Consider the following 17,640-nt stretch of genomic DNA (forward strand, 5'->3'; position numbering starts at 1 on the left):
ATGACGATGGAACACTCAAATTGCGTCGCGATTCAATACATCGTTCTCCAGCAGGCTTGTCCCCATGGGTCTATTGCTGCCTCAGGCACCTTATGGCCGTTCTGCTGTGACTCAAAGATTTTCGAATCGGACGAAAAACTGATAGTGAATTGTAACATTCAGGGCCACCTAATGAGGATGGACCTCACAAATTGCGTCCCGATTCAATACATCGTCATCCAGCAGAATTGTCTCCATGGGTCTATTGCTGCCTCGGGCACCTAATGGTCGTTCTCCCGTGAGTCTAGATTATCGAATGGGACGAAAAACTGATAGTGAATTGTAACGTTCAGGGCCACCTAATGACGATGGATCACTATAATTGCATCCCGATTCAATACATCGTCCTCCAGCAGACTTGTCTCCATGGGCCTATTGCTGCCTCGGGCACCTTATGGCCGTTCTGCTGTGAGTCAAAGATTTTCGAATCGGACGAAAAACAGATAGTGAATTGTAACTTTCAGGGCCACCTAATGACGATGGATCACTCAAATTGCGTCCCGATTCAATACATCGTCCTCCAGCAGACTTGTCTCCATGGGTCTATTGCTGCCTCGGGCACCTTATGGCCGTTCTGCTGTGAGTCAATGATTTTCGAATCGGACGAAAAACTGATAGTGAAATGTAACTTTCAGGGCCACCTAATGACGATGGATCACTCAAATTGCGTCCCGATTCAATACATCGTCCTCCAGCAGACTTGTCTCCATGGGTCTATTGCTGCCTCGGGCAGCTTATGGCCGTTCTGCTGTGAGTCAAAGATTTTCGAATCGGACGAAAAACTGATAGTGTTTTAATTGTAACTTTCAGGGCCACCTAATGACGATGGATAACTCAAATTGCGTCCCGATTCAATACATCGTCCTCCAGCCGACTTGTCTCCATGGGTCTATTGCTGCCTCGGGCACCTTATGGCCGTTCTGCTGTGGGTCAAAGATTTTCGAATCGGATGAAGAACAGATAGTGAATTGTAACGTTCAGGGCCACCTAATGACGATGGATAACTCAATTTGCGTCCCGATTCAATACATCGTCCTCCAGCTGACTTGTCTCCATGGGTCTATTGCTGCCTCGGGCACCTTATGGCCGTTCTGCTGTGACTCAAAGATTTTCAAATCTGACGAAAAACTGATAGTGAATTGTAACATTCAGGACCACCTAATGACGATGGATCACTCAAATTGCGTCCCGATTCAATACATCGTCCTCCAGCCGACTTGTCTCCATGGGTCTATTGCTGCCTCGGGCACCTTATGGCCGTTCTGCTGTGAGTCAAAGATTTTTGAATCGGACGAAAAACTGATAGTGAATTGTAACATTCAGGGCCACCTAATGAGGGTGGACCACACAAATAGCGTCCCGATTCAATACATCGTCATTCAGCAGACTTGTCTCCATGGGTCTATTGCTGCCTCGGGCACCTTATGGTCGTTCTCCCGTGAGTCTAGATTATCGAATGCGACGAAAAACTGATAGTGAATTGTAACGTTCAGGGCCACTTAATGACGATGGATCAAATTGCGTCCCGATTCCATACATCGTCCTCCAGCAGACTTGTCTCCATGGGTCTATTGCTGCCTCGGGCACCTTATGGCCGTTCTGCTGTGAGTCAAAGATTTTCGAATCGGACGAAAAACTGATAGTGAATTGTAACGTTCAGGGCCACCTAATGACGATGGATCACTCAAATATCGTCCCGATTCAATACATCGCCCTCCAGCCGACTTGTCTCCATGGGTCTAATGCTGCCTCGGGCACCTTATGGCCGTTCTGCTGTGGGTCAAAAGTTTTCGAATCGGACGAAGAACTGATAGTGAATTGTAACGTTCAGGGCCACCTAACGACGATGGATCACTCAAATTGCGTCCCGATTCAATACATCGTCCTCCAGCAGACTTGTCTCCATGGGTCTATTGCTGCCTCGGGCACCTTATGGTCGTTCTCCCGTGAGTCTAGATTATCGAATGGGACGAAAAACTGATAGTTAATTCTAACATTCAGGGCCTCCTAATGACGATGGAACACTCAAATTGCGTCGCGATTCAATACATCGTCATCCTGCAGACTTGTCTCCATGGGACTATTGCGGCCTCGGGCACCTTATGGCCGTTCTGCTGTGAGTCAAAGATTTTCGAATCGGACGAAAAACTGATAGTGAATTGTAACATTCAGGGCCACCTAATGACGATGGATCACTCAAATTGCGTCCCGATTCAATACATCGTCCTCCAGCGGACTTGACTCCATGGGTCTATTCTGCCTCGGGCACCTTATGGCCTTTCTGCTGTGAGTCTAGATTATCGAATGCGACGAAAAACTGATAGTGAATTGTAACGTTCAGGGCCACCTAATGACGATGGATCACTCAAATTGCGTCCCGATTCAATACATCGTCCTCCAGCAGACTTGTCTCCATGGGTCTATTGCTCCCTCGGGCACCTTATGGCCGTTCTGCTGTGAGTCAAAGATTTTCGAATCGGACGAAAAACTGATAGTGAATTGTAACGTTCAGGGCCACCTAATGACGATGGATCACTCAAATTGCATCGCGTTTCAATACATCGTCCTCCAGCAGACTTGTCTCCAACGGCCTATTGCTGCCTCGGGCACCTTATGGCCGTTCTGCTGTGAGTCAAAGATTTTCGAATCGGACGAAAAACAGATAGCGAATTGTAACGTTCAGGGCCACCTAATGACGATGGATCACTCAAATTGCGTCCCGATTCAATACATCGTCCTCCAGCAGACTTGTCTCCATGGGTCTATTGCTGCCTCGGGCACCATATGGCCGTTCTGCTGTGAGTCAAAGATTTTCGAATCGGACGAAAAACTGATTGTGAATTGTAACGTTCAGGGCCACCTAATGACGATGGATCACTCAAATTGCGTCCCGATTCAATACATCGTCCTCCAGCAGACTTGTCTCCATGGGTCTATTGCTGCCTCGGGCACCATATGGCCGTTCTGCTGTGAGTCAAAGATTTTCGAATCGGACGAAAAACTGATAGTGAATTGTAACGTTCAGGGCCACCTAATGACGATGGATCACTCAAATTGCGTCCCGATTCAATACATCGTCCTCCAGCAGACTTGTCTCCATGGGTCTATTGCTCCCTCGGGCACCTTATGGCCGTTCTGCTGTGAGTCAAAGATTTTCGAATCGGACGAAAAACTGATAGTGAATTGTAACGTTCAGGGCCACCTAATGACGATGGATCACTCAAATTGCATCGCGTTTCAATACATCGTCCTCCAGCAGACTTGTCTCCAACGGCCTATTGCTGCCTCGGGCACCTTATGGCCGTTCTGCTGTGAGTCAAAGATTTTCGAATCGGACGAAAAACAGATAGCGAATTGTAACATTCATGGCCACCTAATGACGATGGATCACTCAAATTGCGTCCCGATTCAATACATCGTCCTCCAGCCGACTTGTCTCCATGGGTCTATTGCTGCATCGGGCACCTTTTGGCCGTTCTCCTGTGAGTCAAAGATTTTCGAATCGGACGAAAAACTGATAGTGAATTGTAACATTCAGGGCCACCTAATGATGATGGATCACTCAAATTGCGTCCCGATTCAATACATCGTCCTCCAGCCGACTTGTCTCCATGGGTCTATTGCTGCCTCGGGCACCATATGGCCGTTCTGCTGTGAGTCAAAGATTTTCGAATCGGACGAAAAACTGATAGTGAATTGTAACGTTCAGGGCCACCTAATGACGATGAATCACTCAAATTGCGTCCCGATTCAATACATCGTCCTCCAGCAGGCTTGTCTCCATGGGTGTATTGCTGCCTCGGGCACCTTATGGCCGTTCTGCTGTGAGTCAAAGATTTTCGAATCGGACGAAAAACTGATAGTGAATTGTAACATTCAGGGCCACCTAATGAGGATGGATCACTCAAATTGCGTCCCGATTCAATACATCGTCCTCCAGCCGACTTGTCTCCATGGGTCTATTGCTGCCTCGGGCACCTTATGGTCGTTCTCCCGTGAGTCTAGATTATCGAATGGGACGAAAAACTGATAGTTAATTCTGACATTCAGGGCCTCCTAATGACGATGGAACACTCAAATTGCGTCGTGATTCAATACATCGTCCTCCAGCCGACTTGTCTCCATGGGTCTATTGCTGCATCGGGCACCTTATGGCCATTCTGCTGTGACTCAAAGATTTTCAAATCTGACGAAAAACTGATAGTGAATTGTAACATTCAGGGCCACCTAATGACGATGGATCACTCAAATTGCGTCCCGATTCAATACATCGTCCTCCAGCCGACTTGTCTCCATGAGTATATTGCTGCCTCGGGCTCCTTATGGCCGTTCTGCTGTGAGTCAAAGATTTTCGAATCGGACGAAAAACTGATAGTGAATTGTAACGTTCAGGGCCACCTAATGACGATGGATCACTCAAATTGCGTCCCGATTCAATACATCGTCCTCCAACAGACTTGTCTCCATGGGTCTATTGCTGCCTCGGGCACCTTATGGTCGTTCTCCCGTGAGTCTAGATTATCGAATGGGACGAAAAACTGATAGTTAAATCTAACATTCAGGGCCTCCTAATGACGATGGAACACTCAAATTGCGTCGCGATTCAATACATCGTCATCCTGGAGACTTGTCTCCATGGGTCTATTGCGGCCTCGGGCACCTTATGGCCGTTCTGCTGTGAGTCAAAGATTTTTGAATCGGACGAAAAACTGATAGTGAATTGTAACCTTCAGGGCCACGTAATGACGATGGATCACTCAAATTGCGTCCCGATTCAATACATCGTCCTCCAGCCGACTTGACTCCATGGGTCTATTCTGCCTCGGGCACCTTATGGCCGTTCTGCTGTGAGTCTAGATTATCGAATGCGACGAAAAACTGATAGTGAATTGTAACGTTCAGGGCCACCTAATGACGATGGATCACTCAAATTGCGTCCCGATTCAATACATCGTCCTCCAGCAGACTTGTCTCCATGGGTCTATTGCTGCCTCGGGCACCTTATGGCCGTTCTGCTGTGAGTCAAAGATTTTCGAATCGGACGAAAAACTGATAGTGAATTGTAACGTTCAGGGCCACCTAATGACGATGGATCACTCAAATTGCATCCCGATTCAATACATCGTCCTCCAGCAGACTTGTCTCCAACGGCCTATTGCTGCCTCGGGCACCTTATGGCCGTTCTGCTGTGAGTCAAAGATTTTCGAATCGGACGAAAAACAGATAGTGAATTGTAACATTCATGGCCACCTAATGACGATGGATCACTCAAATTGCGTCCCGATTCAATACATCGTCCTCCAGCCGACTTGTCTCCATGGGTCTATTGCTGCATCGGGCACCTTATGGCCGTTCTCCTGTGAGTCAAAGATTTTCGAATCGGACGAAAAACTGATAGTGAATTGTAACTTTCAGGGCCACCTAATGATGATGGATCACTCAAATTGCGTCCCGATTCAATACATCGTCCTCCAGCCGACTTGTCTCCATGGGTCTATTGCTGCCTCGGGCACCTTATGGCCGTTCTCCTGTGAGTCAAAGATTTTCGAATCGGACGAAAAACTGATAGTGAATTGTAACATTCAGGGCCACCTAATGACGATGGATCACTCAAATTGCGTCCCGATTCAATACATCGTCCTCCAGCAGGCTTGTCTCCATGGGTGTATTGCTGCCTCGGGCACCTTATGGCCGTTCTGCTGTGAGTCAAAGATTTTCGAATCGGACGAAAAACTGATAGTGAATTGTAACATTCAGGGCCACCTAATGAGGATGGACCACACAAATTGCGTCCCGATTCAATACATCGTCCTCCAGCCGACTTGACACCATGGGTCTATTGCTGCCTCGGGCACCTTATGGCCGTTCTGCTGTGGTTCTAGATTATCGAATGGGACGAAAATTTGATAGTGAATTGTAACGTTCAGTGCCACCTAATGACGATGGATCATTCAAATTGCGTCCCGATTCAATACCTCGTGCTCCAGCAGACTAGTCTCCATGGGTCTATTGCTGCCTCGGGCACTTTATGGCCGTTCTGCTGTGAGTCAAAGATTTTCGAATCGGACGAAAAACTGATAGTGAATTGTAACGTTCAGGGCCACCTAATGACGATGGACCACTCAAATTGCGTCCCGATTCAATACATCGTCCTCCAGCCGACTTGTCTCCATGGGTCTATTGCTGCCTCGGGCACCTTATGGTCGTTCTCCCGTGAGTCTAGATTATCGAATGGGACGAAAAACTGATAGTTAATTCTAACATTCAGGGCCTCCTAATGACGATGGAACACTCAAATTGCGTCGTGATTCAATACATCGTCCTCCAGCCGACTTGTCTCCATGGGTCTATTGCTGCATCGGGCACCTTATGGCCGTTCTGCTGTGACTCAAAGATTTTCAAATCTGACGAAAAACTGATAGTGAATTGTAACATTCAGGGCCACCTAATGACGATGGATCACTCAAATTGCGTCCCGATTCAATACATCGTCCTCCAGCCGACTTGTCTCCATGGGTCTATTGCTGCCTCGGGCACCTTATGGCCGTTCTGCTGTGAGTCTAGATTATCGAATGGGACGAAAAACTGATAGTGAATTGTAACGTTCAGGGCCACCTAATGACGATGGATCACTCAAATTGCGTCCCGATTCAATACGACGTCTCCCAGCATACTTGTCTCCATGGGTCTATTGCTGCCTCGGGCTCCTTATGGCCGTTCTGCTGTGAGTCAAAGATTTTGAATCGGTCCAAAAACTGATAGTGAATTGTAACTTTCAGGGCCACCTAATGACGATGGATCACTCAAATTGCGTCCCGATTCAATACATCGTCCTCCAGCGGACTTGTCTCCATGGGTCTATTGCTGCCTCGGGCACCTTATGGGCGTTCTGTTGTGAGTCATAGATTTTCGAATCGGACGAAAAACTGATAGTGAATAGTAACGTTCAGGGCCTCCTAATGACGATGGAACACTCAAATTGCGTCCCGATTCAATACCTCGTGCTCCAGCAGACTAGTCTCCATGGGTCTATTGCTGCCTCGGGCACATTATGGCCGTTCTGCTGTGAGTCAAAGATTTTCGAATCGGACGAAAAACTGATAGTGAATTGTAACTTTCAGGGCCACCTAATGACGATGGATCACTCAAATTGCGTCCCGATTCAATACATCGTCCTCCAGCAGACTTGTCTCCATGGGTCTATTGCTGCCTCGGGCAGCTTATGGCCGTTCTGCTGTGAGTCAAAGATTTTCGAATCGGACGAAAAACTGATAGTGAATTGTAACGTTCAGGGCCACCTAATGACGATGGATCACTCAAATTGCGTCCCGATTCAATACATCGTCCTCCAGCAGACTTGTCTCCATGGGTCTATTGCTGCCTCGGGCACCTTATGGCCGTTCTGCTGTGAGTCAATGATTTTCGAATCGGACGAAAAACTGATAGTGAATTGTAACTTTCAGGGCCACCTAATGACGATGGATCACTCAAATTGCGTCCCGATTCAATACATCGTCCTCCAGCAGACTTGTCTCCATGGGTCTATTGCTGCCTCGGGCAGCTTATGGCCGTTCTGCTGTGAGTCAAAGATTTTCGAATCGGACGAAAAACTGATAGTGTTTTAATTGTAACTTTCAGGGCCACCTAATGACGATGGATAACTCAAATTGCGTCCCGATTCAATACATCGTCCTCCAGCCGACTTGTCTCCATGGGTCTATTGCTGCCTCGGGCACCTTATGGCCGTTCTGCTGTGGGTCAAAGATTTTCGAATCGGATGAAGAACAGATAGTGAATTGTAACGTTCAGGGCCACCTTATGACGATGGATAACTCAAATTGCGTCCCGATTCAATACATCGTCCTCCAGCTGACTTGTCTCCATGGGTCTATTGCTGCCTCGGGCACCTTATGGCCGTTCTGCTGTGACTCAAAGATTTTCAAATCTGACGAAAAACTGATAGTGAATTGTAACATTCAGGGCCACCTAATGACGATGGATCACTCAAATTGCGTCCCGATTCAATACATCGTCCTCCAGCCGACTTGTCTCCATGGGTCTATTGCTGCCTCAGGCACCTTATGGCCGTTCTGCTGTGAGTCAAAGATTTTCGAATCGGACGAAAAACTGATAGTGAATTGTAACGTTCAGGGCCACCTAATGACGATGGATCACTCAAATTGCGTCCCGATTCAATACATCGTCCTCCAGCAGGCTTGTCTCCATGGGTCTATTGCTGCCTCGGGCACCTTATGGCCGTTCAGCTGTGAGTCAAAGATTTTTGAATCGGACGAAAAACTGATAGTGAATTGTAACATTCAGGGCCACCTAATGAGGGTGGACCACACAAATAGCGTCCCGATTCAATACATCGTCATTCAGCAGACTTGTCTCCATGGGTCTATTGCTGCCTCGGGCACCTTATGGCCGTTCTGCTGTGAGTCAAAGATTTTCGAAACGGACGAAAAACTGATAGTGAATTGTAACGTTCAGGGCCACCTAATGACGATGGATCACTCAAATTGCGTCCCGATTCAATACATCGTCCTCCAGCAGACTTGTCTCCATGGGTCTATTGCTGCCTCGGGCACCTTATGGCCGTTCTGCTGTGAGTCAATGATTTTCGAATCGGACGAAAAACTGATAGTGAATTGTAACTTTCAGGGCCACCTAATGACGATGGATCACTCAAATTGCGTCCCGATTCAATACATCGTCCTCCAGCAGACTTGACTCCATGGGTCTATTGCTGCCTCGGGCAGCTTATGGCAGTTCTGCTGTGAGTCAAAGATTTTCGAATCGGACGAAAAACTGATAGTGTTTTAATTGTAACTTTCAGGGCCACCTAATGACGATGGATAACTCAAATTGCGTCCCGATTCAATACATCGTCCTCCAGCCGACTTGTCTCCATGGGTCTATTGCTGCCTCGGGCACCTTATGGCCGTTCTGCTGTGGGTCAAAGATTTTCGAATCGGACGAAGAACTGAAAGTGAATTGTAACGTTCAGGGCCACCTAATGACGATGGATCACTCAAATTGCGTCTCGATTCAATACATCGTCCTCCAGCAGGCTTGTCTCCATGGGTCTATTGCTGCCTCGGGCACCTTATGGCCGTTCTGCTGTGAGTCAAAGATTTTCGAATCGGACGAAAACTTGTAGTGAATTGTAACATTCAGGGCCACCTAATGAGGATGGACCACACAAATTGCGTCCCGATTCAATACATCGTCCTCCAGCCGACTTGACTCCATGGGTCTATTGCTGCCTCGGGCACCTTATGGCCGTTCTGCTGTGAGTCTAGATTATCGAATGGGACGAAAAACTGATAGTGAATTATAACGTTCAGGGCCACCTAATGATGATGGATCACTCAAATTGCGTCCCGATTCAATACATCGTCCTCCAGCAGACTTGTCTCCATGGGTCTATTGCTGCCTCGGGCACCTTATGGCCGTTCTGCTGTTAGTCAAAGATTTTCGAATCGGACGAAAAACTGATAGTGAATTGTAACGTTCAGGGCCACCTAATGACGATGGATCACTCAAATTGCGTCCCGATTCAATACATCGTCCTCCAGCAGGCTTGTCTCCATGGGTCTATTGCTACCTCGGGCACCTTATGGCCGTTCTGCTGTGAGTCAAAGATTTTTGAATCGGACGAAAAACTGATAGTGAATTGTAACATTCAGGGCCACCTAATGAGGGTGGACCACACAAATAGCGTCCCGATTCAATACATCGTCATTCAGCAGACTTGTCTCCATGGGTCTATTGCTGCCTCGGGCACCTTATGGTCGTTCTCCCGTGAGTCTAGATTATCGAATGGGACGAAAAACTGATAGTTAATTCTGACATTCAGGGCCTCCTAATGACGATGGAACACTCAAATTGCGTCGTGATTCAATACATCGTCCTCCAGCCGACTTGTCTCCATGGGTCTATTGCTGCATCGGGCACCTTATGGCCATTCTGCTGTGACTCAAAGATTTTCAAATCTGACGAAAAACTGATAGTGAATTGTAACATTCAGGGCCACGTAATGACGATGGATCACTCAAATTGCGTCCCGATTCAATACATCGTCCTCCAGCCGACTTGACTCCATGGGTCTATTGCTGCCTCGGGCACCTTATGGCCGTTCTGCTGTGAGTCAAAGATTTTCGAATCGGACGAAAAACTGATAGTGAATTGTAACGTTCAGGGCCACCTAATGACGATGGATCACTCAAATTGCATCCCGATTCAATACATCGTCCTCCAGCAGACTTGTCTCCAACGGCCTATTGCTGCCTCGGGCACCTTATGGCCGTTCTGCTGTGAGTCAAAGATTTTCGAATCGGACGAAAAACAGATAGTGAATTGTAACATTCATGGCCACCTAATGACGATGGATCACTCAAATTGCGTCCCGATTCAATACATCGTCCTCCAGCCGACTTGTCTCCATGGGTCTATTGCTGCATCGGGCACCTTATGGCCGTTCTCCTGTGAGTCAAAGATTTTCGAATCGGACGAAAAACTGATAGTGAATTGTAACTTTCAGGGCCACCTAATGATGATGGATCACTCAAATTGCGTCCCGATTCAATACATCGTCCTCCAGCCGACTTGTCTCCATGGGTCTATTGCTGCCTCGGGCACCTTATGGCCGTTCTCCTGTGAGTCAAAGATTTTCGAATCGGACGAAAAACTGATAGTGAATTGTAACATTCAGGGCCACCTAATGACGATGGATCACTCAAATTGCGTCCCGATTCAATACATCGTCCTCCAGCAGGCTTGTCTCCATGGGTGTATTGCTGCCTCGGGCACCTTATGGCCGTTCTGCTGTGAGTCAAAGATTTTCGAATCGGACGAAAAACTGATAGTGAATTGTAACATTCAGGGCCACCTAATGAGGATGGACCACACAAATTGCGTCCCGATTCAATACATCGTCCTCCAGCCGACTTGACACCATGGGTCTATTGCTGCCTCGGGCACCTTATGGCCGTTCTGCTGTGGTTCTAGATTATCGAATGGGACGAAAATTTGATAGTGAATTGTAACGTTCAGTGCCACCTAATGACGATGGATCATTCAAATTGCGTCCCGATTCAATACCTCGTGCTCCAGCAGACTAGTCTCCATGGGTCTATTGCTGCCTCGGGCACTTTATGGCCGTTCTGCTGTGAGTCAAAGATTTTCGAATCGGACGAAAAACTGATAGTGAATTGTAACGTTCAGGGCCACCTAATGACGATGGACCACTCAAATTGCGTCCCGATTCAATACATCGTCCTCCAGCCGACTTGTCTCCATGGGTCTATTGCTGCCTCGGGCACCTTATGGTCGTTCTCCCGTGAGTCTAGATTATCGAATGGGACGAAAAACTGATAGTTAATTCTAACATTCAGGGCCTCCTAATGACGATGGAACACTCAAATTGCGTCGTGATTCAATACATCGTCCTCCAGCCGACTTGTCTCCATGGGTCTATTGCTGCATCGGGCACCTTATGGCCGTTCTGCTGTGACTCAAAGATTTTCAAATCTGACGAAAAACTGATAGTGAATTGTAACATTCAGGGCCACCTAATGACGATGGATCACTCAAATTGCGTCCCGATTCAATACATCGTCCTCCAGCCGACTTGTCTCCATGGGTCTATTGCTGCCTCGGGCACCTTATGGCCGTTCTGCTGTGAGTCTAGATTATCGAATGGGACGAGAAACTGATAGTGAATTGTAACGTTCAGGGCCACCTAATGACGATGGATCACTCAAATTGCGTCCCGATTCAATACGACGTCCTCCAGCATACTTGTCTCCATGGGTCTATTGCTGCCTCGGGCTCCTTATGGCCGTTCTGCTGTGAGTCAAAGATTTTGAATCGGTCCAAAAACGGATAGTGAATTGTAACTTTCAGGGCCACCTAATGACGATGGATCACTCAAATTGCGTCCCGATTCAATACATCGTCCTCCAGCGGACTTGTCTCCATGGGTCTATTGATGCCTCGGGCACCTTATGGGCGTTCTGTTGTGAGTCATAGATTTTCGAATCGGACGAAAAACTGATAGTGAATAGTAACGTTCAGGGCCTCCTAATGACGATGGACCACACAAATTGCGTCCCGATTCAATACATCGTCCTCCAGCCGACTTGACACCATGGGTCTATTGCTGCCTCGGGCACCTTATGGCCGTTCTGCTGTGGTTCTAGATTATCGAATGGGACGAAAATTTGATAGTGAATTGTAACGTTCAGTGCCACCTAATGACGATGGATCATTCAAATTGCGTCCCGATTCAATACCTCGTGCTCCAGCAGACTAGTCTCCATGGGTCTATTGCTGCCTCGGGCACTTTATGGCCGTTCTGCTGTGAGTCAAAGATTTTCGAATCGGACGAAAAACTGATAGTGAATTGTAACGTTCAGGGCCACCTAATGACGATGGACCACTCAAATTGCGTCCCGATTCAATACATCGTCCTCCAGCCGACTTGTCTCCATGGGTCTATTGCTGCCTCGGGCACCTTATGGTCGTTCTCCCGTGAGTCTAGATTATCGAATGGGACGAAAAACTGATAGTTAATTCTAACATTCAGGGCCTCCTAATGACGATGGAACACTCAAATTGCGTCGTGATTCAATACATCGTCCTCCAGCCGACTTGTCTCCATGGGTCTATTGCTGCATCGGGCACCTTATGGCCGTTCTGCTGTGACTCAAAGATTTTCAAATCTGACGAAAAACTGATAGTGAATTGTAACATTCAGGGCCACCTAATGACGATGGATCACTCAAATTGCGTCCCGATTCAATACATCGTCCTCCAGCCGACTTGTCTCCATGGGTCTATTGCTGCCTCGGGCACCTTATGGCCGTTCTGCTGTGAGTCTAGATTATCGAATGGGACGAGAAACTGATAGTGAATTGTAACGTTCAGGGCCACCTAATGACGATGGATCACTCAAATTGCGTCCCGATTCAATACGACGTCCTCCAGCATACTTGTCTCCATGGGTCTATTGCTGCCTCGGGCTCCTTATGGCCGTTCTGCTGTGAGTCAAAGATTTTGAATCGGTCCAAAAACGGATAGTGAATTGTAACTTTCAGGGCCACCTAATGACGATGGATCACTCAAATTGCGTCCCGATTCAATACATCGTCCTCCAGCGGACTTGTCTCCATGGGTCTATTGATGCCTCGGGCACCTTATGGGCGTTCTGTTGTGAGTCATAGATTTTCGAATCGGACGAAAAACTGATAGTGAATAGTAACGTTCAGGGCCTCCTAATGACGATGGAACACTCAAATTGCGTCCCGATTCAATACCTCGTGCTCCAGCAGACTAGTCTCCATGGGTCTATTGCTGCCTCGGGCACATTATGGCCGTTCTGCTGTGAGTCAAAGATTTTCGAATCGGACGAAAAACTGATAGTGAATTGTAACGTTCAGGGCCACCTAATGACGATGGATCACTCAAATTGCGTCCCGATTCAATACATCGTCCTGCAGCCGACTTGTCTCCATGGATCAATTGCTGCCTCGGGCACCTTATGGTCGTTCTCCCGTGAGTCTAGATTATCGAATGCGACGAAAAACTGATAGTGAAATGTAACGTTCAGGGCCACCTAATGACGATGGATCACTCAAATTGCGTCCCGATTCAATACATCGTCCTCCAGCCGACTTGTCTCCATGGGTCTATTGCTGCCTCGGGCTCCTTATGGCCGTTCTGCTGTGAGTCAAAGATTTTCGAATCGGACGAAAAACTGATAGTGAATTGTAACGTTCAGGGCCTCCTAATTACGATGGATCACTCAAATTGCGTCCCGATTCAATACATCGTCCTCCAGCAGACTTGTCTAAATGGGTCTATTGCTGCCTCGGGCACCTTATGGCCGTTCTGCTGTGAGTCAATGATTTTCGAATCGGACGAAAAACTGATAGTGAATTGTAACTTTCAGGGCCACCTAATGACGATGGATCACTCAAATTGCGTCCCGATTCAATACATCGTCCTCCAGCAGACTTGTCTCCATGGGTCTATTGCTGCCTCGGGCAGCTTATGGCCGTTCTGCTGTGAGTCAAAGATTTTCGAATCGGACGAAAAACTGATAGTGTTTTAATTGTAACTTACAGGGCCACCTAATGACGATGGATAACTCAAATTGCGTCCCGATTCAATACATCGTCCTCCAGCCGACTTGTCTCCATGGGTCTATTGCTGCCTCGGGCACCTTATGGCCGTTCTGCTGTGGGTCAAAGATTTTCGAATCGGATGAAGAACAGATAGTGAATTGTAACGTTCAGGGCCACCTAATGACGATGGATAACTCAAATTGCGTCCCGATTCAATACATCGTCCTCCAGCTGACTTGTCTCCATGGGTCTATTGCTGCCTCGGGCACCTTATGGCCGTTCTGCTGTGACTCAAAGATTTTCAAATCTGACGAAAAACTGATAGTGAATTGTAACATTCAGGGCCACCTAATGACGATGGATCACTCAAATTGCGTCCCGATTCAATACATCGTCCTCCAGCCGACTTGTCTCCATGGGTCTATTGCTGCCTCAGGCACCTTATGGCCGTTCTGCTGTGAGTCAAAGATTTTCGAATCGGACGAAAAACTGATAGTGAATTGTAACGTTCAGGGCCACCTAATGACGATGGATCACTCAAATTGCGTCCCGATTCAATACATCGTCCTCCAGCAGGCTTGTCTCCATGGGTCTATTGCTGCCTCGGGCACCTTATGGCCGTTCAGCTGTGAGTCAAAGATTTTTGAATCGGACGAAAAACTGATAGTGGATTGTAACATTCAGGGCCACCTAATGACGATGGATCACTCAAATTGCGTCCCGATTCAATACATCGTCATTCAGCAGACTTGTCTCCATGGGTCTATTGCTGCCTCGGGCACCTTATGGCCGTTCTGCTGTGAGTCAAAGATTTTCGAAACGGACGAAAAACTGATAGTGAATTGTAACGTTCAGGGCCACCTAATGACGATGGATCACTCAAATTGCGTCCCGATTCAATACATCGTCCTCCAGCAGACTTGTCTCCATGGGTCTATTGCTGCCTCGGGCACCTTATGGCCGTTCTGCTGTGAGTCAATGATTTTCGAATCGGACGAAAAACTGATAGTGAATTGTAACTTTCAGGGCCACCTAATGACGATGGATCACTCAAATTGCGTCCCGATTCAATACATCGTCCTCCAGCAGACTTGTCTCCATGGGTCTATTGCTGCCTCGGGCAGCTTATGGCAGTTCTGCTGTGAGTCAAAGATTTTCGAATCGGACGAAAAACTGATAGTGTTTTAATTGTAACTTTCAGGGCCACCTAATGACGATGGATAACTCAAATTGCGTCCCGATTCAATACATCGTCCTCCAGCCGACTTGTCTCCATGGGTCTATTGCTGCCTCGGGCACCTTATGGCCGTTCTGCTGTGGGTCAAAGATTTTCGAATCGGACGAAGAACTGAAAGTGAATTGTAACGTTCAGGGCCACCTAATGACGATGGATCACTCAAATTGCGTCCCGATTCAATACATCGTCCTCCAGCAGGCTTGTCTCCATGGGTCTATTGCTGCCTCGGGCACCTTATGGCCGTTCTGCTGTGAGTCAAAGATTTTCGAATCGGACGAAAACTTGTAGTGAATTGTAACATTCAGGGCCACCTAATGAGGATGGACCACACAAATTGCGTCCCGATTCAATACATCGTCCTCCAGCCGACTTGACTCCATGGGTCTATTGCTGCCTCGGGCACCTTATGGCCGTTCTGCTGTGAGTCTAGATTATCGAATGGGACGAAAAACTGATAGTTAATTCTGACATTCAGGGCCTCCTAATGACGATGGAACACTCAAATTGCGTCGTGATTCAATACATCGTCCTCCAGCCGACTTGTCTCCATGGGTCTATTGCTGCATCGGGCACCTTATGGCCATTCTGCTGTGACTCAAAGATTTTCAAATCTGACGAAAAACTGATAGTGAATTGTAACATTCAGGGCCACCTAATGACGATGGATCACTCAAATTGCGTCCCGATTCAATACATCGTCCTCCAGCCGACTTGTCTCCATGAGTATATTGCTGCCTCGGGCTCCTTATGGCCGTTCTGCTGTGAGTCAAAGATTTTCGAATCGGACGAAAAACTGATAGTGAATTGTAACGTTCAGGGCCACCTAATGACGATGGATCACTCAAATTGCGTCCCGATTCAATACATCGTCCTCCAACAGACTTGTCTCCATGGGTCTATTGCTGCCTCGGGCACCTTATGGTCGTTCTCCCGTGAGTCTAGATTATCGAATGGGACGAAAAACTGATAGTTAAATCTAACATTCAGGGCCTCCTAATGACGATGGAACACTCAAATTGCGTCGCGATTCAATACATCGTCATCCTGGAGACTTGTCTCCATGGGTCTATTGCGGCCTCGGGCACCTTATGGCCGTTCTGCTGTGAGTCAAAGATTTTTGAATCGGACGAAAAACTGATAGTGAATTGTAACCTTCAGGGCCACGTAATGACGATGGATCACTCAAATTGCGTCCCGATTCAATACATCGTCCTCCAGCCGACTTGACTCCATGGGTCTATTCTGCCTCGGGCACCTTATGGCCGTTCTGCTGTGAGTCTAGATTATCGAATGCGACGAAAAACTGATAGTGAATTGTAACGTTCAGGGCCACCTAATGACGATGGATCACTCAAATTGCGTCCCGATTCAATACATCGTCCTCCAGCAGACTTGTCTCCATGGGTCTATTGCTGCCTCGGGCACCTTATGGCCGTTCTGCTGTGAGTCAAAGATTTTCGAATCGGACGAAAAACTGATAGTGAATTGTAACGTTCAGGGCCACCTAATGACGATGGATCACTCAAATTGCATCCCGATTCAATACATCGTCCTCCAGCAGACTTGTCTCCAACGGCCTATTGCTGCCTCGGGCACCTTATGGCCGTTCTGCTGTGAGTCAAAGATTTTCGAATCGGACGAAAAACAGATAGTGAATTGTAACATTCATGGCCACCTAATGACGATGGATCACTCAAATTGCGTCCCGATTCAATACATCGTCCTCCAGCCGACTTGTCTCCATGGGTCTATTGCTGCATCGGGCACCTTATGGCCGTTCTCCTGTGAGTCAAAGATTTTCGAATCGGACGAAAAACTGATAGTGAATTGTAACTTTCAGGGCCACCTAATGATGATGGATCACTCAAATTGCGTCCCGATTCAATACATCGTCCTCCAGCCGACTTGTCTCCATGGGTCTATTGCTGCCTCGGGCACCTTATGGCCGTTCTCCTGTGAGTCAAAGATTTTCGAATCGGACGAAAAACTGATAGTGAATTGTAACATTCAGGGCCACCTAATGACGATGGATCACTCAAATTGCGTCCCGATTCAATACATCGTCCTCCAGCAGGCTTGTCTCCATGGGTGTATTGCTGCCTCGGGCACCTTATGGCCGTTCTGCTGTGAGTCAAAGATTTTCGAATCGGACGAAAAACTGATAGTGAATTGTAACATTCAGGGCCACCTAATGAGGATGGACCACACAAATTGCGTCCCGATTCAATACAT

Source organism: Schistocerca cancellata, chromosome 12 (assembly GCF_023864275.1).
Source record: "Schistocerca cancellata isolate TAMUIC-IGC-003103 chromosome 12, iqSchCanc2.1, whole genome shotgun sequence".
NCBI classification, from domain to species: Eukaryota; Metazoa; Arthropoda; class Insecta; order Orthoptera; family Acrididae; genus Schistocerca; species Schistocerca cancellata.